The 23,883-nt window shown below is 45.1% G+C and overlaps 1 protein-coding gene across 3 annotated transcripts in view; it reads left to right on the top strand.

The window, feature by feature from the left end:
• The window catches only part of NTRK2 (neurotrophic receptor tyrosine kinase 2), a 374,642-nt gene that overhangs the window by 254,643 nt on the left and 96,116 nt on the right, over window positions 1–23,883 (top strand). The window lies entirely within an intron of this gene.

The raw sequence follows: 23,883 nt of genomic DNA, 5'->3' as shown, positions 1-23,883 counted from the left end.
TGATGGTTGCGTGGAAGGGCTGCCCTGTGTGGCTTCCCTTCACCTTTGTGCAGGGTCTGTATCCGACACGGGTCACGGCAGCCAAGACAATTGCAACGCAAACCAAACGCTTTGTTGCTCAAGTGTGCTTTGAAAAGGCTCAATGGTGTTATTTTAAAATATTTGTACTTCTCAGTGCACATAAAATTCACTAGCTTCTCTAATGGTTGGATCATTAATACCAATTACCACTACCTTCTCCAATCACTGAATAGAAAAAAATGATATATTTTCATTTTATAGAACTTAGAGCATTGTTTCCATTTTTAAAATTATTATAGAGTTATAGTAACTCTATAAAGTTATAGTATCTTATTTATCTCTTGGTGGGGGGGTCCCATCTTTGAAATTTCTGGAGAAAAGTCTTCATTGGATATACAATCTTCATTGAATATACATTTTTTTCACTCTTCTGAGATGACAGGGACAGCCTGGATAAAATTAAAATACAAAGGTCTCATTGTATTGATTCACTTAAAATGCTGTTCTCCAGGTTTTTAGTGAAAAAGTTTTCAACGGCTAAAACCAACGGCCAATTTTGAGTATAGAAACTTTTTTGTTGTTGTTGTATGCCTCAGGCAGCAGGGTACTGATGGAAAACTGTGTGAGCTGGTGGCAGGTGGCAGGAGGGGAGCAGCCAGGCAAGCTGATGAACTGCATATGGTCAGCTCACCTTCTGACCTATAAATAAAATTGCCAAGGGAGACATTTAAGTAAAATGGCATTTTCTAGAAGAAAACGTGTCTGACAGATTGTATATCCAGTGAGGACTTTTCTCCAGAAATTTCAAAGATGAGACCCCCCCCCCCCCCCCCAATTATCAGGGAGCTGGATCAGAAGCAGAGCAAAAGGGGCTCAGGACTCGAGTGCTGGTGGACTTGCACGTGGCAAGTTACCCCGCTGAGCCCCAGTGTGGCCCTGTGAGTGACTCCGGGGTCCCTGTGCCAACTTTAGGGACATGGGAACTATGGTGATATGTGGATCTGTAATGATGTCACAGTGGTTCAGGAGGAAGAGAGGGGAGGTGAAAGGCTTTCATGTGAGGGGTGGATTCGTGATGCCTCTTTGTTCTCTGCTTTTGGTGCTTTGGGGACAAATACAAGTTGTTGTAGATGATGAGTGTGCAGGTTTTACACATAAATACATCGTTGATTCTTCTTTCCATAAAGGAAAGGCAAGCAGACAAATTAATCCTGAGGAATAGTAGTGGGCAGGCGCGATGACAGAAGGTCACTGGCTAAGAATCTGCCCTGCCTTTGGGGACCTTGTTGGGGCTCCTGGCCCCTCCTGGCTGGTCTCTCAGGCTTTCTGCATGAGAGCAGCCGCAGCCCGTGGTCTTTCTGTCTAGTCCCTGGTTCACAGCTCAACCCTGCTTCAGTGACCTGTGATTTTAGCCAAGGTCCTCAAACTGAGCCTTGGTGATTGCTTCTGTCAGTCGAGCACCACAAAGCCTGCCAGAGCGTCCGTGAGGCTACACGCCACGATAATTTTCAAGCCACCCAAATGGTTTCAAAGACCGACGGCGACGGCTGTTTGCTACTCTCTCCACTCCTGTCTTCCTCATTACAGTCACCACGCATGTAATTTTTGGATTTTTTGATTTTTCCCATGTTGCCCAGCTGAAAAATCTATCCATATGACACCTTGAAGTTGAGACGGAGTGGGGTGAAGGGAGGGAGGTCTCCCATCCACTGGTTCACTCTGCAGTTGGCTGCAATGGTCAGAATGGGGCCGATCCAAAGCCAGGAGCCAGGAGCTTCTTCTAGGTTTCCCACGTGGGTGCAGAGGCCCAAGGACTTGGACCATCCCTGCTGCTTCCCATAGCAGAGAGCTGGGCGAGCAGCCGGCATTGCAGGCCACATCCAGACCCCACAGTGAATCACTTCTCAATTTCTTCAGGTTCCATCTCTCCCAACCTTATGTTCTCAGCATCTCAGAACAAAAATGCTTATTAGATCTCTCTTAAATTCGACAAAATATTTCATCTCAAGGCATCAGATTTTTGGATGAGAAAGGACACCAGAGAGAGGGAGCATGTTCTTCCTCTCTCTCTTCTTTTCTTTCCACTCCCTTTTCCTCTCTTTCCTTCCTCCTGTCCCCCCACGTCCTCCTCCTCCCCATCCCCTTCCTCCTCCTCCTCCTTCTCTGTCTCTCTCTGTCTCTCCTTCCTCCCTCGGATTCTACTATGGACATTCACCTAGACTGGGAGCAGTGAGTGGGCTTCGATTGGCTCTGGGGAAAGCCATGCCATTTTTTTTTTTTTTCAGCCTGCGCTCCCACGGCACAGACAAGGGTGCCAGCTCCACCATGGTGCCTGTCTTCCCAGCGCCCCCGCTGTGTGGCCAGGCCCCCACCGGGCTTTATGTCTGTTCGAAGCTGCCTGGGAGGGGGCCAAACTCTGCCCAGCCTGGTGCCAAGGCCTCCCTGCCCCCACCCAGGCAGGGCCCTACTTCCCAGAAGGAACCTTTGAGTTGGTGCTGGGGCTGGCCGAAGGAAGGAGGAGAAAGAGCCCGACGGCATTTATCAGCTTTCCCGGCAGCTCCTTATCGGCCAGGCTGCCTCTCTCCCATTTTTTTTCTTTATTCACCCATTAGAAGTTCTGCCCGGACTATTTCACTAAGCAGATGCCTCGACTGTGACTGAGCAGCTGTTTCAAGTTTCCAAAATCAGCGAAGCTAAATGAATAGGACCCACAATGCCCAAGGGAAGAAATGGGAGATAGAGAGAGAAAAAAAAAAAATCGACACTGCAAAACAGTTTAAATATGGAAATGCCCAAACTTCTAAATAGCTTCTTCTTTCACTTCTCTTGTTAATCAGAAGTTCTTATAGATTATTTTGGTCCTACCCTGTATGCTAGGGACATGGTGTTCTGAATCGAGAATTATTGAATTCTAATCCTCATCAGTGATTTGGCTTCTTGCCTAACCTTGGGCAGAGGACATACCGTGTCTTTAATGCATTCCTCTAGGAATCACTACAGAGCTGTGGCAGGTTTAATTATTAATGAATTTGCAGAGAACTTTGCCTAGCTGTGTAACTCCAGCCAACTTTAATTTTTAATCTTTATAAATACCTTTGAGTTTTAATAAGGTAAGTTTTCAGCATGATGGCCATTTTTTTTTTTTTTCGCAAGCCTGGCTTCTCTCTGCTGTGGATAAATAATAATTTGTCTACCCGCCATCAAATTCTAGATTTTAAAATGTAGTTGACAGAGTGGAAGCTGATTGCTAACAAGGGCATATAAATTCCTTTTTTAAAAAGATTTATTTATTTGAAAGTCAGAGTTACACAGACAGAGAAGGAGAGGCAGAGAGAGAGAGAGTGGTCTTCCATCTGCTGGTTCACTCCCCAGTTGGCTGCAACTGCTGGAGCTGCAGCGATCTGAAGCCAGGAGCCAGGAGCTTCTTCCGGGTCTCTCACATGGGTACAGGGGCCCAAAGACTTGGGCCATCTTCCACTGCTTTCCCAGGCCACAGCAGAGAGCTGGATGGGAAGTGGAACAGCCGGGACTTGAACTGACACCCTTATGGGATGCCGGCACTGCAGGAGGCGGCTTTACCCATTACGCCACAGCACCAGCACCAAGGGCATCTGAATTCTTTACAAATGTTTTCTTTCAAGCTATTCTCCTCTGATGCCAGAGATAAAAAATTTACTTCTGATAATAAGGTATTATCTGGACATACAGTTGCTTCCTAAGACATGAGTTTGCGGACTAAAACTTTTTTTTCAAGATCTACTTTATTTATTTATCTAAAAGGCAGAGTGACAGGGAGGCAGGGTAGGGCATGGGTGGCGGAGACAGAGAGCGGCTTTTATTCCATCTTCTTATTCACTGCCCAGATGGCCACAACAGCCAGGGCTGGGCCAGGACCTCCATCTGGGTCTCCCCTGTGGGTGGCAGGAGCCCAAGCACTTGGGCCATCGTCAGCTGCTCTCCCAGGCAAAGTCACAGGCAGCTAGATGGGAAGCAGAACGGGAACCTCAAATGGGTGCTCCTATTGGATTCCAGCATCGCAGGTGACAGCCTCTGCACCACACTGCTGACCCCTAGAGTCAGGTTTTCTGAAGCTTATGTTAACTCTGCAGGCACTACCTGACACAAAGGGTGGTTGGCTCTAACACAGGCCATAGAAGTAAGATTCACATTATGTCAGTTTTGCTCAGAACCCAGGCTGGGGCATTGTAGTGAAAAAAGCAGGAAGTAATGCTGTTAAGAATCCGCATATTTAAAGAAAATAGGAACTCTTCCCATTTTGTGTATAAATCTCATGCTTTTCTTCCTTTTACATTGATGCTTTCCTAGACTTACTTAGGTTTGTCAATCTCAAAGAGAACTGAAGATTTATTTATTTTTTTCCTTCAGGAAACAGAGGGTAGGGCAGCAGCATTTGCTGAGAGAGGAAAACACAGGGAGATGGGGATGGTGCATCCACAGGGAAGGATTTTTTTTTTAAAGATTCATTTATTTCTTTGAAAGGCAGAGTTATACACAGAGAGAGAAGGAGAGGCAGAGAGAGAGAGAAAGAGAAAGAGAAAGAGAGAGAGAGAGAGAGAGAGAGAGAGAGGTCTTCCATCCGCTGGTTCACTCCCCAAATGGCCACAACGACCAGAGCTGTGCTGACCTGAACCCAGGAGCCAGGAGCTTCTTCCTGGTCTCCCATGTGGATGCAGCGGCCCAAGGACTTGGATTGTCTTCCACTGCTTTCCCAGGCCATAGCAGAGAGCTGGATTGGAAGTGGAGCAGCTGGGACTTGAACCGGCGCCCACATGGGATGCTGGCACCGCAGGCTTTACCCACTACGCCACAGCACTGGTCCCACAAGGGTAGAGTTATCTTTAAGCCAGAAGGTGGAATACTGATGAGGAACTGAGAAGGATGTAGTGTCAGAAGGCCCCTCTGAAGGCGGGTGGAAGGGCCAGAATTGCGGCACAGTGGGTTAAGCAATGGCTTATTATGCTAACATCCCACAGGGCTGCAGGTTGGAGACCCCAGCTGCTCTGCTTCTGATCCAGCTCCCGGCTAATGTGCCCGAGAAGGCAGCAGAAGATAACCCTCGTGCTCGGGCCCCTGCTGCTCACATGGGAGATCTGGACGGAATTCCTGGCTCCTGACTTTGGTTGGTCCAGACCTGGCTGTTGTGGCAGGTTGGGAAATGAACAGTGGATAAAAGATTCCTCTCTCTCTCCTCCCATCTCCCCACCTCCATCACCCTGCCTTTCAAATAAATAATTTTTTTTCAAAAAAGATCATGCAGATATTAACAGGTGACACTGTTATCCTCTAAGCCTGCCCCAGCATGGAATTTTGGAGAAGTGTGTTTGCAAGCACATGTGTATGCATATGCTTAGGTGTGCATGTGTCCTTGTGTGCACATGTGTGTATGAGAGTTTGAGAGTGACAGAAACTGGGGATGTGCAAGGAAAGGATGTGAGCACAGAGGCAGGGCTTTAAAAGTGCCAGGGGCCAGCGCCATGGTGCAGTGGGTAAAGCCGCCGCCTGTGGTGCCGGCATCCCATATGGGTGCCGGATTGAGTCCCAGCTGCTCCACTTTCCATCCATCTCTCTTCTATGGCCTGGGAAAGCAGTAGAAGATGGCTCAAGTGCTTGGGCCCCTGAACTCATGTGGGAGACCTGGAAGAAGCTCCTGGCTCCTGGCTTTGGATCAGCGCATCTCCAGGTGTTGCAGCCATCTGGGGAGTGAACCATTGGATGGAAGACCTCTCTCTCTCACTCTCTACCTCTGCCTCTCTGTAACTCTGCCTTTAAAATAAATAAATAAGTTTTTTATTTGACAGATAGAATTAAAGACAGTGAGAGAGAGAGAGAGAGAGAGAGAGAGAGAGACAGACAGAAAGGTCTTCCTTCCGTTGGTTCACCCCCGAAATGGCCGTGATGAACGGAGCTGCGCTGATCCAAAGCCAGGAGCCAGTTGCCTCCTCCTGGTCTCCCATGCGGGTGCAGGGGCCCAAGCACCTGAACCATCCTCCACTGCCTTCCCGGGCCACAGCAGAGAGCTGGACTGGAAGAGGAGCAACCGGGACTAGAACCGGTGCCCATATGGGATAGCAGCACCAAAGGCAGAGGATTAACTTAGTGAGCCATGGCGCCGGCCCCAATAAATAATTTGTTTTTAATGTGAAATAAAAGTGCCAGGCCTCAGTAAAGAGTAAAGAAAGTCTGTTCTGTCTGGAGGACAGAAGGTAGGCTAGTCACAGAGGATGAGAGGGGAAAATACGTTTCTACCAAATTGTCTCCTGAACCAGGGCTTTTTAAAGCCCATTAGTGAGTCACAAGCTGTCATTTTTTTTTTTTTTTGAGAAATTAAAATAAAGATGAGTTAAGGTTAATTAAAAAGTATCACCTGATTTATTTTAAAAAGTTATTTTTATTTATTTGAAAGGCAGAGAGCAACAGAGAAAGAAAGACAGAAACAGAGAGAGGGAGAGAGAGGGAGAAAGGGAGGGGGGAGAGAGAGAGAGAGAGAGAGATCTATGTGCTGGTTCACTTCCGCAAATGCCTGCAAGCCAGGTCTCCCACCTGCATGGCAGGGACACAGCGATCTGAGCCATCAGCCAGCTGCCTCCCAAGAGTCACGTGACTCTTGGACTGGGAGCTGAGCCAGGGCTTGAAACCAGGCACTCCCACACGGGGTGCGTGTCCTAACCACCGCACGCACGCTTGCCCTGCACCTCCCCTGGAAGGACACATGCTTTATGAACATTTAGATTCACACTGGTTGATTTCTACGAGATCAGAGTGTGGAAAGTACTTCTGAATGCGATTGCAATCGCAAGCAGGGAACGACAGTGCTTGTGTTGCCCTAGGATAACTAATCTGGGAAGGCCAGGTAGTGGAGTGTTGTATAATACAGATTAAGGACGGGGATTTGCTAGGATGAAGGCAGTGAAAGCACAGACATGGAGAAGCAATAGAGGGAGAATCACCCAGGGTCGCCGCTGACTGGATGTGGATGGGAGGTGGCGGAGAAGCCAACTTGCTTTTGTTTCAACCTGGGTGTGTGTGTGTGTGTGTGTGTGTGAGAGAGAGAGAGCGAGAGAGAGAGAGACTCAGAGAGAAGAGGCATGGGGAACCAGGCTGGGGCAGCCAAACAGGGACTCAGTTTCCAAGGCTTTGTTCTTTTTTTTAAAAAAAGATTTATTGTTACTTATTTGCAAGACAGAGTTACAGAGAGAGGTAGAGGCAGAGAGAGAGGTCTTCCATCTGCTGGTTCACTCCCCAGATGCTGCAGCGGCCTGAGCTGGGCTGATCTGAAGCCAGGAACCAGGAGCTTCTTCCAGGTCTCCCATGTGGGTGCAGGGGCCCAAGGACTTGGGCCATCTTCTACTGCTTTCCCAGGCCATAGCAGAGAGCTGGATCGGAAGTGGAGTAGCCGGGTCTCGAACTGGTGCCCATATGGGATGCCGGTGCTTCAGGCCAGGGCTTTAACCCACTGCAGCACAGCACTGGCCCCCAATGCTTTGTTCTTGAGGATGGAAGAGACACCCAAGGAGAAATGTCCGAAAGGCAGCTGAAAATGGGAAGTGGGGAGAGATGGTGCCTGACGGAGAACCGTGAGAGAGGGAGGTGGCAGCTAAGGAAATGTGTAGCTCTAGTGTGAAGAGGGAAAAAAGAGACCACCTATCTTAGAAAGTCAGGCTTGGGCATGCCTGGAATTCAAGGTCAGCAGGATGGGAGGAAAAAGATGTTGGAACTCCAGAAGCGGTGTGAGTCAAGTGCAAAGCCAAGGGCAACTCTGGGGAGCAGCTGGCAGTGTCTGACGCCGCAGAGAAGTAGAAGAAGGTGGCGGCTCCGAGGGACGGTGGGTTTGGGAAGTGGAGCCTGCGAGGGCCTTGGGGGGGGGGGGTGGTTTCAATGGAGCTGGCGGGTGGAGAGACACAGAAAAGACTCGATTTGGTTCTTCCAGGGGAAGGTCCTTCTCACGTCTGCCCACCTGTTCCTTGAGACTCCTGCTAGATGTAGTGCATTTTCCAGCCTGTTGGTGGGTAGTAGCAGGTAGTAGCAAGTCCCAGACAAGCCAGACGGAGCCTGGAGGGTGTAGAAGGCTCACTGGTGAGAAGCTTGCAGAGGAAGGGCTGCCTAAGCAGCTGCCTGCTGTGCCCACAGGTGAGCCGCGTGGCTTTCAATATTTCTCTTGGCTCCTTTGTTTGAGTTGTGTTGATTGATGGACAAGTGTACTTCAAAAAGTTTGTGCAAAATGGAAGTAGAGTTTATTTGGGCACAACTTAAAAAAAAAAAAGATTTATTTATTCATTTATTTGAAAGGCAGAGAGAGAAAGAGAGAGAGGTCTTCCGTCTGCTGGTTCACTCCCCAGTTGGCCATATCAGTCAGATCTGGGCCAGACTGAAGCCAGGAGCCAGGAGCTTCTTCCAGGTCTCCCACGTAGGTGCAGGGGCCCAAGGACTTGGGCCATCTTCTACTGCTTTCCCAGGCCATAGTAGAGAGCTGAATGGGAAGTGGAGCAGCAGGGACTCGAACCAGTGCCCATATGGGATGCCGGCACAGCACCGGCCCCAACTTTTTTTCTTTTTTTTCAAATCTGTGTCTAAGAGGGTACTTCAAAAAGCTCATGGAAAAATACATATTATGGGAAAACTATTCATGAATTGTAGGATTTGGGGGATGCATCAAAATAAACTTCTGCTTCTAATTCCCACACACTTTTAGAAGAGCCCTCGTGTAACCTCCCCCCGACACAATCCCTACCCTGAGTGATTCTTTGCCTTTTTCTTTTTGTAAAAGTAGATTAAAAATTTTTAAGAGAACTTGAACCAATTATGTGACTCAAAAAAAAATCCAGTATATTTTTATGGAAATTCAAAGCATTTGTATAAAGTGCAGTGGGCTTGAGGATATTTTTGGCATTTATGGAGCAAATTTGGAATCAATATTTGTTGGGTTGAAACATGAGAATGTTCCTTCAATCTCTTGGCTCTCTCCTCAGAGGTATTGGGTGTCATCACCATTAATATTAAGTAGTGATAAAGGTGGGCTCGACACCATGACTCCGATCAGAGCTGGCGGGATAGCTTCCAACACGCTTTGCAATGAGATCAGTCTACAAGAAAGGCAAGGAAGTACGGGGAAGCCAACTATAGTGTCTTCACCGGATAAGTTCATAGACATTTCCATAGCAACAGGACATTTTTCAGAAAATAAATTAAAAAAAAAAACAGGTTACATTTGAAATCCCACTTGGAGTGTTGGTGGAAGTCTGCATTCTTTGGGTCCTCATTATTATCAAAAGCAACAACACACACAGAAACACACTCTTTGACTTGTCTTTCAAAATTTGAAATAAAAATATAGCACATAGAGTATACCCATCTGGAAAACAAAAAGCCCCAAAGCTTTGCTTGATTCCACTCAGGTTGGTGGATAAAAATAAATCACAACAAATTCCAGGCAATGAAAACAGAGCATTTCTGTTGATAACATAATGGATTTTGCCTGGTTGTCCCTTGAGATGTTATCTGTCGATCGATTTAGATAAAAATCCCTATTTTGCTTTTTGTATTTTTTTCTGAGAACATGGAATATATTTATTTATGGATGTAATATATTTTCTGTAACTATAAGGTGGTTATCAACCCTACACCCTTGCCCTATGTTGCTTTTGGCTTTGTTCTATTACAAAAATGCACTTGAGTGTATTCAAATGCCTTATCCAAGCTTATAGTTTCTGAATTCCCATCTTAATAGAGGAAGGTCAGTGGATACCTCATGGCTGGTTCTTGAATTTTTATTGCTTCTTCTGCCAAACCAGGAGACGTCCCCTCGAGATGCCCCTAGAAACCTTGACTCCTAGGGAAATTTTCAGCTGTGTTTATCATGGAAAAGAGACCAAATGTCCTTTTAAGATGTTAGAGCAGGGAAAATCAAAATTTTTCTAATTATCCGCTACCAGCCAAGGCACGCAGGCTCTCTCTGGACCCTGAAGACAAAGGAGTCCATTTCATTTGCCGGAGAGTATTGGAAGCCATGTTTACGCCTTTGGTAGATTTTCAACACGTGTCTGAGCAACGTAAAGCTCATAAACAAGAAAACTGGGGTCAAACACGTTGCATGCACACCTACCTCATCAGAGTAGAAGTGACCCATCTAGTCACTAAAATAGGTAGAGCCAACGTTCCACGCCTTTGTAGGCTGCCAGTTTTACAGCAATGAGTGTCTATTACTTATGTCATCAGACAAAAACAAAGGAAGAAAACACTGAATAAACAGAACACTGGTTTCAAAAAAAAAAAAAAGATCTAATTGCTTTTTTTAAGAATAGCATTAAGTCACTCGATGACACATCTCTTTAATGTCTTCTCCATCTGCAGCAAGCAATGTTGTAGCAGTGTACAATACGCATACTCAATGCATTGCTGATAAAAACATTAAGTCAACAAACATTTATTGAGTACTTATTACATAGCAGGGTGCTTGGTAGGCACTGTGGGAGATTTATGGGTAAATAATGCATGAGCCAGGCCCTGGGGGGAGGCCACTTATGATGCAGGTGGGACCAAACCCATAATTGTAAATAATGAATGGTGGTGTTTAGTGGCAAACTGTCCCTTACAAGCAAGTAAAGTCCTTTGTCCATATTAAAACGTATCCAGTGGAACGAGGCACATCTCTTATGTTGTTTTAATTAAACTCACGCTTTGAAATAAGTGTAGATGCCCATGCAGTGGTGAGAAATAATACAGAGAGATCCCATGTACTCCTACCCCGTTTCCCCAAGGGACAGTATCTTGTAAAACTACAGGACCACAATCACAACTAAGACATTGGCATTGCTCCTGACAACATACAGAGACTTGCAACTCCTTGAAGATCTTCTTTTGTCTCTGACTAGTCACATCCACTGTCTCTCTCCCCTGGGTCCCTGACCCCTGGAAGCAACAAATCTGTTCTCCACTCCTCTGAATTTGTCATTTCAAGAATGTTATTGAATGCATGTCAGTTTTTAATTTTAACAGAATTTCTGTTTTAAAATTAAAAAGAAAACAATTCTCTCGGCACAATTCTCTGGAAATCTTTTCAGGTGGCTGTGTGCACCTCCATGGATCTCTATGGACTGCTGAGCAGTGTTAAGCACATATAGTTATCATGCTCTGTTTAACCACTCATCTATTGAAGGACATCTGTATTACTTCCAGTTTGGGGCTCTTATGGATAAAGGTGCTGCAAATATTTGTGTCCCTTATGGAACCATACAGTTGCATTCTTCTGGGACCGGTGCCCAGGAGTGCAGGGACTGGTTGCATGTTTGGTTTAGTTCAGTTAGTTCATTTCTAAAGAAACTATCAATGTTCCAGAATGACTGTGCCCTACTCTGTTGCCACTAGCAATGTATTGAGTGATTCAGTTTCTCCACATGCTCACTAGCATTTAATCTTCACTTTTCTCTCTTTTAGCCATTCTGATAGGTGTGTAGTGGTATCTCTTGTGCTTTTACTTTGCATTCCCTAATCTAATTCATTCCTGAAATAACCCGTCCTTCCATGGTCACAGTGAACCTCTCCCTCTACAAAGTTTATGGGAAAAATGCTTTTTGTGAAAAAAACTATGCATGAATTTCAAAAATGTTGCACCAAAATACACTTATTTTTAATTCCATTTTTTCTATGAATGATTTGAAATGCCCTCTTTTATTACTAACTTGCATTTGCTAAGGATTTTTGCATCTGAATTCGTAAGGGGTGTCCTTTTGTAGTTTTCTTTTTTGTGCTGTCTTTTGACATCTATGTAATACTAGCTTTGTAAGTGAATTTATAAGTACTTCTCCCATTTCTGGAAGACACTGTGAAGAGTTGGTATTAAATATTTAAATGTTTGATAGAATTCTCCAGTGAAACCATCTGGGAGTGTAGATTTCCTTTTGGAGAGTTATTAATTGCAAATTCAATTTCCTCAAAAGCTATAGAGCAGTACAAATGGTCTATTTCATGTGATGTATTTCATATGTGGAGGTTTGTGCTTTTCCAAGAATTTACTCCTCTTGTCCAAGTTGTCAAATTCAAGTGTAGAGTTCTTTGTTAACTTGTTCTTTGTTATTGTCCTTATGATACTGGTAATGTGTGTCTTCTCAATTTCTTTGTCAAGCTTGCTAGAAGATGGCCAATTTTATTGATTTTCTTTTTTTAAAAACACAGATTTTTGCCCAGTACTTTTCCTGTGCTGTTTTTTATTATTTTCAGTTTCATTGATTTATGCTCTTATCTTTAAAAGACTTATTTTCCTCTGCTATTTTTGGGTTTATATTTTTTTCTTCTGATTTCTTGTGCTAGGAACTTTGATTATTAGTCTGAGGCTTCCCCTTGTCCTAATGTGAGCAGTTAGTGCTATAGATTTTCTTCTTAGCATTGGGTCTCTGTTTCTCACATGCTTTAATCTGTTGTGTTCCTATTTTCACTCATTTCAATGTAATTTTTATTTCCCTTGAAACTTCCACTTTGATATATGGATTATTTAGAAATGCTTTCATTTTATGATTTATGTATTTATTTGGAAATTATAATGAAAGGAAGTAGGAGAGGGAGGAGATGGAAGAGAATCTTCAATCTACTGATTTAATCCCCAGTGACCACAAGAGCCAGGGCTGGACCTAGCCCCAACCAGGAGCCTGGAACTCCATCTGGTTCTCCCACGTGGGAAGTAGGGCCATTGTCCTGTCCTCTGCTTTCCCTGGGACACTAGCAGGGAGCTGAGTCAGAAGCAGAGTAGCCACGACTCCCATCAGTTCCCTGATATGGGATGCTGCAGTCCTATGCCACAGTTTAACCTGGGGCATCATGGTCCTGGCCCTTGAGATGAATTGTTTATTCTTTAGAGTGTTTAAATACTTTCCTGTTGTCATTCTGTTATAATTTCTATTTTTCCTCTTGTGGCTATAGAATACACTACATGATTTCAGTTCATTTAAATGAGCTGTCATTTGTTTTATGGTCTGGGATATGGTCTGTCTTAGTATATATTACACAAACACTTGGAAAAATATAAATTCTGCTATGGTTGAGTGAAGTTTCCAAAAGCCATCAACTAGATCCTGTTGGATAATGGTGTTTTTCACTTCCTCTGTATTCTTGCTGATGTTTCTGTCTATAGTATCAATTACTGAAAGTTAAGTGTGGAAGTCTCCAACTATAATTTTGCATTTGTCTATTCCTCCTTTAATTTTATCAGCTTTTCTTACATATTCTTTAGCTTTATGTTGGGGTCAGCTAAATCTTTTTTTTTTTTTTTTTTTGGTAGATTGACCTTTTTTATCATTACTTGATATCCTTCTCTGTTTCTGGTAATTGTCAGTGCTTTGAAGTTTCCTTTATCTGATATTAGTGTAATTGCTTTTGCAGTCTTTTGAAAAATGTTTATTTATGTATTTGATGAGAGAGAGAGAGAGAGAAGAAAGAGAGAGAGAGAGAGATCATCCAGCTACTGGTTCCCTTCCCAAATGGGCCAAACCAAAGCCAGGAACTGCGAACACTGTCCAGGTCACCAGATGGGTTGCAGGGGCTCAAGCACTTGGGCCATCTTCTGCTGCATCTCCAGACACATTAGCAGGGAGCTGGATTGAAAGCTGAGCAGTCAGGACCAACAGGCACTCTGATATGAGATGCTGCTGTTGCAAACAGTAAGTGAACACCACAACGCTGGCCTACATTTATCTTATTTTCTTGTTTCTGAAGGGTATTTTCTAGATTAATAGTTCTTTATTATCATTTAAATAAAGTCATACTATTTTCTTTCTGCTTTATAAATCTGCTGTTTTTAAATAGATTTTCCCCTAAATGTAAGATACCCTTTCTTTGTCTTTAGTTTTCAGAAGTTTGAGTATACTTTCAGAGGGAGCATTTGCGTTTACCTTGCTCAGGTTGCATTCCTTGGGTCTTTGGGTCTAGGTTTTTTCTTTGCCAGGTTTGGGAAGTCTCAGCCATTATTTCTTCAACAGTGCTGTGACTTCCTTCTCTTCGCTTCTAGGACTCTTGTACAGTGGGTGATAGAGCTTTGGGTACAGTGCCACTGTTCCTTAAGGCTCAATTTCTTTCTCTTTTTTTCCATTATTTTCTCCTTGTGTTAGTAAGATTGGATGTTTTTTGTAGTCCCTTTATGTTTACTGACTTTCCTCTGGCCCCTCCATTCTTGAGCTGAGCCCATTTATTTAGTGTTTATTGTATTTCCCATTTCTAAAATTTCCATTTGGTTTTCCTTTATATCCTCTATCTATTTGCTGAGACTGATTTTTTTTGCATTTATTTCAAGCATATTTGTAAGTATTGAAGAATGCTGACTTCATCAGCTCAAATTTTTGTATATAACCAACAAAACCAAAATTCAGGGAATTCACCATCATTGCGCCCTAAGGTCTCTAGCCAGTCTGCCACCTTCTCTCTATTTTTCAGAAACTTCTTGTGTTTTAACTTTTGTTGTCCAGAGTCTTTAGTCATACTTAATGGGAAAATTGAGAAAAGTGCATCTAGTCTAGTTACTTAGGAGCAGAAGTCACATCTCTTACGTTTTAATCCACCACTGTGCCTCCCAATACATTGAATTTTCTGGAAACTCAATAAAACTACTCAAATGTAGAATACTTGGTATTTTTGTATCTTCTTAATTGAAGTTACGTTTTCCCCAAATCACTAGAGATGTGCCCTGCTCAATATGAATGACATGCCTATGAAGGAGGCTCTTGAGGTTGGAGGAGATTGGAGTGATGAAAGGATATAAAGGCTGAGACTTAAGGGAAGGAGGCTTACAGGTGGTAGGTTCAGAAGCAGAGTTCAGCTGGCCAGTGTGGCATCTGAAATGTATCAGTTCATAGTTACAGTGGGAAGTGCTCCCCAGGGTGGGTTGGGTCAACCTCTGTCCCAAGGAGCTCCAGTCTGGCTGGTGGATCATAGCTACAGGAGTTGTTTAGCAAGCAAAAGGGTCCTAAGCACAGTCACTCTGCCCTTACAAAAGCAGCATTCTGCCAAGGACTGGGGAGGAATAGGAACAAAAGTGATAGCATCTGCAGAAGGGACCTTGAGGGACATGACTAGGTTTCACAGTGCATTCTTGGCTCAGGGAGGACCAAGATCCTGTTTGGGAAACTGGTGGAGAATATTGGTCAATGGAAATGGCTACTCAGGGTGATCAGAAATACCAGTGCTCCTCTACCTAGTGCTCAGCTGACATTACTCATTGATTTGTGGCACGATTTCCCAGTAATCCTATCAACACGATGGTCTGTGCAGCTACTACTAATTGATAGGAAGAGGCACACATGAAGAAATCTGTTTCCCAGCTCAGGCAAGGAGCTCATTCTAGGCACACAGGACATCAAATCCAGAGCAACCCAGCTGACCACAAATCGTATCCAGGAGCATGCCTGAAACCGCTCATTGCCTGCTCTCCGCGATCAGATCAGAACTGACCCGGGGCTGGCTGTCACTGAATTTGCTGCTGGTGACCCGCATTACAACAGCTGAGACCAGTCAAAGACCTAGTGACAGAGGAAAAAAAAGAACTTCCTTTGATATTAAGATCCAAGGCTTAGCTGTTCTATTTTGTTAATTCCTGCAGATTTTGAGTCAGCTTGCTTGCAAGCTGAATTTCAGGAGAAAGATGGGAGTGATTTATGGTGACATCTATTAAGCGTTTATAGAACATAATACATGTGTTCTTGCTCCTACCATAACATTAATTGTTGCTAATTAGTTAAGGCTGCCAGCTCACTTTTATGTGAGAGCCTGTCACACTCCCTTCTCCTGGTCCTGTTAATTAGCCTTCTAGAGTCTTCTAGTATCCCAGCGTCCTGCAGTTTTCTTCCCACTGTACATCTCTCATTTAAACAATCAAGCCTGCTGGTTGGCTGTGGCTGGTTTTCAGTAGAAGTTTAATGCAGGGAGTATGGAAGTCTTCCCGGGAAGTCCAAGGATGTCTGGGGACAGAAATCATTGTGTACACACCATCAGGCATTATGTAAGTGCATTCACCCCCAAATAAACATCCCTCTTGCCAGGCTCTCCCTTTTTATTGAATACTGGATTGCCATGGACTAATACAGTGAGGCGCTCAGATACATTTTTTGTGTGTCACTTCTGGGTTGCAGTGGCCTGGGTGGAGATCATTCTGGTGGGGTAATAGCCCATCAATATGTGCACAATGGAAGGAACTCGAGGGCTAGGCTGCTCCCTGGCTGCCGTGACACATGCCCGGCCAGGCACGTTGTGATGATCAACTCTAAGGAATTCACATTGAAGTGCTTCTGACAGCCGTGATGGGAACTGAGCCTGGGCTCGGTCTTCATAGCCCATTGGGGGCTTCCACTCTATAGTGTCTTTTTCTAGGAAATATTGATTGTCTAAGTGCTGGTGGCGTTTTCCTGGGAAAAGGAAGGTATTCTGTTGGAATTTTCCAAGGTTGAGTAGCCTTCCTTGTCCAGTGAGCATAAATACAAGGGTGACAGCCTCAAGCAGTTATTATCATCTATAATGGCAATAAAAAGAAAGGGCTTTTCCTAAACCCAGTTCTGTACCCAAGGAAGCTTCTTCAATCCTCTGCTCATTGAACCAACAAAATGGCCAGGTGCAGTGGAGAGAAAACTCTTGTTTGCATGGATTGCATCATGCTTGCCTCTGCCCTTATGTCCTGTGAGGTGGCGTATTTCACACATCCCCATGGAAGGGTAATGTAACTTCATGGACTGGCAAGCAGCTGTCAGTGTAACAGTGAGGGGTCTGGGTGTGTGCAATGCCCACCTGCTGAAATAAAGAATGAGTAGAAAGTATGACATTGGTGTTGAAATTTGAAGGGGAAGTGAGTTTTTATTGAACTTGACTTACAACATTGGAGGCTGTGGCTGTCTGTGCTCCAACGTGTTCGTGTCCATGAACCCACCGGCTAAGAAGAAGAAGGGAGCCGACTGGAGTCAATACATTGTGCGTTGGAGCCAGACTTCGGATAATTGGTGCTGGATAGGCAGCATCAAGCACCAAGACTCCAGGTGAGCCAAGCAATCAAGGTATTAAGACACAGTCTCTCCAGCTGTCTTAGTCTACCTTCTGTTACTATAACAAAATGCTTAAGACAAGACATTCATAAAGAAATGAAATTTATTTCTTTTAATTCTGGAGAATTCTGAGACATCCAAGAGCGTGGTTCTGGCATCTGCTCAGCATCTGGTGAGAGCCTTGTTTACAGAATGCATCCCTTGGTGAAGCTGGGAAAGTGCACTGGCTTGGGTCCCTCTTCTTCTTATGCCAGGTGGGGTGGGGGGCTCACCAGCAAAACCTCATATAATCTTTTCCTTTTTTAAAGATTTATTTATTTATCTGAGAGGCAGAGCAACAGAGAGGGAGAGAGAGAAGAAGGGAGAAACAGAGAGAGAAAGAAATCTTCCACCTGCTGATTTATTCCCCAAACGGCCCTAGCGGAGGGGCTGGGCCAGACTGAAGCCAGGAGCCTGGAACTCCATCCAGGTATCCCAAGTAGGTGCCAGGGGTCTAAGCCCTCAGACCATCCTCAGCTGCTTTCCCAGGTGCGTTAGCAGGTAGCTGGATCATGAAACAGTACTCTGATACAGGATGTCAGCATCACAAAGTTTGGCTTAACCCACTGCACAAGGCTGAGCCATCATCTAATTGTAACTACTTCCCAAATGCCACCTGCAGTTACCATTGACTTAGATATTTGGGGATTAAATTTCCAACATATGAATTCCAGGGATCACACCCAAACCAGGTTACCATCCATCACTGTTATACCCATGGGGTATTATCCCCTGTCCCTTCTCTGTCTTCTCCCCTTCCACTCCACCCTCGGGCCATCTTTGCATCCGCTCTGCTTCCCATCTTCACATCCGAGAGCTGCTATGGGTCCCCTAAGAGATGCCAATGGTCAGCAGCTCCAGCCACACAGGGTCACATGATGTGAGTCCATAGTTGCCTGCCCTGGACAGGGCCGAGTGTGCATTCATGGATAGCTGTCATCCTTTTACCTCTAAGAAATCTTGGATGAAGACCAGGGGATGAAAGAAGGGACACTTTATGACAAATCTCTGTGATTTTTGAGGAACTCTTGGCTTTGGTGACTCTGGATCACTAAATTCGGCAGTGTGGTTCCGTAGAAACAGGCTTGAGACAGATAATTTGTGTTTCTGAGTGTGGTGGCTGAGTGAATAATATTGTGCTCTGATTATCAAATAACCTGGCCGTTAGAACCCACAGCTTTCTTTTCATTTTCACTGTTATGCTACAATCCAGAACTTCATAACTATGCTTTTTATCAAGGCAGCAACCCCCTAGCTACTCTCTCCCTCTCTCTCTCTCTCTCTCTCTCTCTCTCTCTCTCTCTCTCTCTCTGCTTCTGGGTCCTTCCCTTTAATGTGCTGTGCAAATTGATACCAGGTAATGTGCTTTTCATATGAGTCTAATGCCACTGTCTTGCTCAAGAACTCACCATGGCTGCCATCTATGCCCGGAATCCAATCCAGATCCCCCACGCAACCTCCAGGCTCTCTATGACCTGGTCCCACTATCTGAACACACATCGAAGCTCACACCCCACCGTCTCTCATGATACTGCTGATTAAACAGAGCAATCCTAGTCCCACCACCTGCCCTTGTGCCTCTGCTGCTTCCCCTTCAGGAAGACCCCTCCTTCGCCTCCCCCTGTTTAAATAAATACATTCTTCACGTTTTAGTCTGGACTCTTCTTATATCTGTGCAGCCTTTCTGAGTTCACCTCGCTCTTAGAAGCCAATGCTAGGCAATATTTTTGCACTAGCATCTTGCATTGATCTTGGCTACACATCTCCAGAAGGGATCATCTCACTTTCTTGACTCTTAGTCTCCGGAACGCCCACCCAGGAGGCCATTCTAGGAAAGCACCTTGAACTTGGAATGAAGAAGCCCAGGCTGGAGCTTAGGCTGTGCAACTGGCTAACTGTGTAGCCTTGAGCGAGCCCCTTGACCTCCTTAAGCCTTTGTCTCCTGAGCTGTAAAATGGGCTCAGGGTAATTTCACAGCCTGTTTCGCAGAGTTGTTTTAATGCTCAAATAAAATAGCACGTGAGAGTGCTTTATGAGCTTTAAAGTGCTCCAGGAGCCGGACGGACCCATTATTATTGTCGCTTGTCTGTAATATTTAAAGTTAAATTGAACCAATAAAGTGTATCGAGAGGCACTCTGTAATCACGAGCGCCAAATTGCTAAATAACAGCGGTCACGCCATCTGACATTAATGGCACATCGCGTGCTTCCGAGTGCTTTTTCTTTAGAATACCATTGTGTTCTTCCCAGTGCCCCGTGAGGTCGTGGGGGTCAGAGATTTTTATTCTTGTTTTTGCAGCTAGAGGGAAGAAATTCATCATGTGGATTGCTGTAAGTCGTGTATTTACTTAATGGCCGAGATGAGGCTTCCATTCTGCCTGCAAATTGGGGTCGTCTTCAGCCTCTGCTTCCTGCATCACCACCCGCGCTGTCCCACGCCTTCCGCTGTGGTTTGCACCTTTCCTGGCTCCATTCCTCTGCAGCTGGGGTGGTGTCACCTCGGCTTGCAAGAATCCCGTTCCCGGTCATTTCCTTATAATCCCATGCATGCAAACAAGGTGGAGAGACAAAACATAGGGGAGATTTTATTGTTTCATACAAAAATAGTCACTTGTCACTTAACGGCGGGGACGCATTCCGAGAACTGTGTGGTTAGGCAGTCTCATTGTGCTGGGTGCACCGTAAATGTACTCCCACAGATCTAGTAGGGATAGGTCAATCCCTCAAAGCAATTAATTGCCTCTTGACGCGCCCAGTAGACGCAGTGAGCACGAAGTGGATGAGGCTGCTTCCGGTGTAACATACCAGAGTGTTTTACAGTTTGCTTGTTTCTAATGAGTAGAAAGTATATTCTAAAATAAGCACAGTACAGGGGCCGTTCTTGTACCACAGTGAACTAGGCAGCCACCCGCAATGCCAGCATCCTGTATTAGAGCCCCAGGTAACGTCCTAGCTGCTCCACTTCCCATCCACCTCCCTGCTACTGCACCTGGGAAGACAGTGGAGGGTGGCTCAAGTGCTTGGGCCCCTGCCACCCATGTGGGAGACCTAGACGGAGCTTCTGGCTTCTGGCTCTGGCCTGAACCAACCCCAACCTTGTAGCCATTTGGGGAGTGAACCACTGGATGGGAGTGTGCTCTCCCCGCCCCTCCCACCTCCACCATCACTCTTAAACATACAAATAAAATGAGCACAGTGCCGGAAATACAGAAGTCGGTGACACAGTCATCTGCCATCATTACCATGGATTAAGTCCCGTAGGTGTCTGAGTGTGGCAGTGCTGTGGGTGTGTTGGCAGCAGCATCACAGACATGGGAGGAATGTCTCGTACTATAGTGTCTATAAGAGATACAGGTTTTGCAGCTCCGTTGTGGTGTGTGGCTGCACTATCAGTTGACTGACATGTTCCTAGGCAGGAAAAGTCTGGATCTGAACACGGACAGTCCAGCATTAGACCCTGGTTATCTCTGTTCATGATTACATTTTCCTGAGAAGTCAGATTCTCCCTAGAGGCCTGTCTACCCATGCAGGATTTCGATCTCTCCCTGTGTGTGTGTGTGTGTGTGTGTTTGGCCTGGGGATAAATAACGAGCTCTCTGATCCTCTGCCAGACTAAAGATAGGATGCACCCCACGGATACAGATCTCTCTCCAGGGTCAAGCCCTTTCCCACTCTTTGTACTTCTTGTCTGAAGTCACTGCAGGGTCCACCAAATGGAGCAATCCCAATAGACTGCGTCCCACCACCAGCCCAGCATATTGGAAGCTGACGACTCCTCCACTGTGGCACCTATGAGCCATCTCCCTTCCCAGGTGAAACGTGGGGATTTTGTAGTCATAACTGTGAGGCTAATATGTCCTCAGCTGCTTGCTTCTTCACTTTGACATGCTGCATACTTTAACTTTGGCTTATTCTTGAAGAAAATGTTCTCTAATGCAATGGACTCAGAATACTGATGCTGATTCCATTCTTTGGGGGAACCTTCAATCTGCCCAGGGCTATTTGCATATTTGTAACCTCATTTGTGGGCCATATGAAATTATCAGCTTACAAGTTAGCCTGGTGTAGAGTTATTGAATTTTTAGTCCAGCCTGTGGTCGTCCTTGGCATGGTTTTATGGACCTTATACAGCCCGTGGGCCAGGCGTTCCCCACCCCAATCCCTGTAGTAATGTTTCATAATAGCATATATGAGCAGCAGTTTTAATTGTGCTGCAAAGGTCGTTTCCTTGTCAAAGCAGTCCTCCCAGGAGAAGGCAATTTCTGTAAGGGATTCCATCACAAAACCTGGGGAACTGTTAATAGCAGGTGAATTTGTCTGCCCCCTACAGTAACCCCAACAGGACCCCAAGTCTGGTGGTTAGAGTGATGTTTCTCCTTGCTGAAGCAGTGGGATTAAGTTAATGTTTACTGAGTTGTACACTTTTTTTAAAAAATCATTTTACTCCAGTGATACAAAGGAGTTGACGCATTGACTAGAAATCTCCCAGCTGACCGCAGCACACAAAGCAAGTCCTTATCGCAAGACAGAGAGGAGAGAGACCCAAGCACCAGGACTCTCATGTTGTAAATCTGCCCTTAGCTCTTAAGCTACCTTCAACACCAGTGCTTCTTGACATGAGTTCACGGCCAGGGTTTGCAGCTCCATCAGGGAAGGCAAGAGCGAGAAGAGATTAATCTGGGAGCTGCGGAGAAAAAGGGTAGTTTGGCTTCTGCAGACAGACTATAGAAATATTCCGCTGACTTCATATGGTTTTTATCTTCCCTGCCTTGCCCTGCCGATACACTTCTGAGCCGTATATAACTGTGTTTGGTTGATAGATGTTTCTAATAAGCAAGGTCAGAGTATAATGAAAATGCCAGCGGACTTGAGTGCAAGAGAATGGGGTTTGGGTTTTAGCTCAGCTCTGAGAATTTCCCAGTTTGTCGGTGCCCAGTTGACCTTTTTTGTAAAATGAATAGGTTGTTCAAGGTCTTTAGGAACCCTGCATGAACTCTTGGAGAGCATTCCACCTGCCATGAAAGCTTCAAAGAACACAACTTGAAAAGGTACTGGAGACCATGTTAAGTTAAGATAGGTGAGGTGAGCATGGTGTTTGCCTCTTACTCGTAACACTGAAGTACACATAGGGCAGATGGAAGTCCCAGTGAATGAGATTTCTCAGTGGATTTTGGGAACAGAGCTGATGGCGACGTCTTCAGCTTGGAGTGTGTTACAGAGGACTCTGTGATGGAGGCGGGACTTTTCTGTTCGGTGGAAACTTGGGTGGCTCCAAGTTGGGGCCAACAGGTGCAGCAGGTGTAGCAGAGAGAGAAGGAATTGGAATGGCCTTAACAGGCCCATCAGGATGCTTGAATAAGACAGTGCTTCACACAATGCCTGACACACAGTTGAGGTGCAGTGAATACCCGGTTACTCTCCCTTCCTCTTACTCATCCTTGAATCTTCCACAGCACCCAAGTTCTTTTCGCATAGATGTTTCCATGGTGAGTGTGAGGGGGTAGAGGAAAGCATGTTGGCTTGGGCAATTCTCTAAGTGTTGTCAAACCATTGAGAAAAATAAATTCTATAGCTAAACCTTCACTGGCCTCCCTGCCTCTGATTTCACTGCAGCCAGAACAATCCTTCTAATGTTACCACTTTTAAAACTGCGAGTCTTTGACCTGAGCCTTTGAAAGAGGCACTATTAGAGGAGGTAGCTGCTCTGTGTGTTAACTGAACAGGTAGCCATCCAGAAGTAGAAAATATCTGGGATGCCTCCAAAATTCTGTGTGTGAACCTCCGTCTTTAAGTTACTGGACCCACGCCACTGGCTGTAAGCCCTGCCAAGCATCTGCCTTTCTATGGAATTTGGGTAGTCTACAGACAAGGAAGGCACCTGAATGGAATGCTGGCATGGAGTCTTTGGCTTCCTGAAATGCCCACCGCTTCCCCATGCTCTTTAGTTTAAGCACAGCCCCCTTCTTCTATGTCCAGTACTTTCCTTGTAGAGACTCCAACCTGGGGTAGGCATTGGATGTAGCAGTGAAGGTGCAACTGGAGACTCCTGCATGGGTTCACATCCTGGCTCTACTTCCAACTTCCTGCTGATGTGCATCCTGGGAGGTATCGGGTACCTGAACTGAGTTTCTAGCTCCTGACTTTGACCTGGTCCAGACCTGGCTGTTGTGGACATATGGGTCATGAGACAGCAGATGGGAGATTTCCATCTGTCTATCCTCTCTCTCTCTCTCTCTCTCTCTCTCTCTCTCTCTCTCTCCCTTTCAAATAAATACAATAATTAGATTTTAAAAAAAGAAGACTCTAACCTGCTCTTCTAAAGTTCATTCCAATCATCCACAAAACCTTTCCTGAGCTTCCCAGGAGAGAGTACTTCAAAAAGTTCACTGAAAACTAAACTGAAAAAGAGATTTATTTTATCACAAAAAAGTCTTGCATCCATGCATAGTTTTTTTTTTTCATCATGCACATTTTTCATGAACTTTTTGAAGCACAGAGATTTCAGATGTTTTTGCACCAAAATACACTTACTTTTTAATTCTATTTTACACAAATGTTTGCATTCACCTCATTGGAATTTTCCTTCTTGTCACCATCTAGCACGTTCTTACTGCATTATTGCTGCATCAATAGGTATTACCTCTTCCTGCCCTTTCACTGGAGTAGGTCCACTTTAATCTACTTAGGTGTACCCTAACATACCCCTCATTATTGAAGACGCAGATCAGGACAGCCCCTACATAGCCGCTGGTGAGTGTGAATGTGTGTATGTGTGTTTTAAGATTTATTTCATTTA

The sequence above is a fragment of the Lepus europaeus genome, chromosome 12, assembly GCF_033115175.1.
Source record: "Lepus europaeus isolate LE1 chromosome 12, mLepTim1.pri, whole genome shotgun sequence".
NCBI lineage: Eukaryota > Metazoa > Chordata > Mammalia > Lagomorpha > Leporidae > Lepus > Lepus europaeus.
The sequence above is the reverse complement of the archived record's forward strand: the minus strand, read 5'-3'. Positions and strand labels throughout refer to the sequence as shown.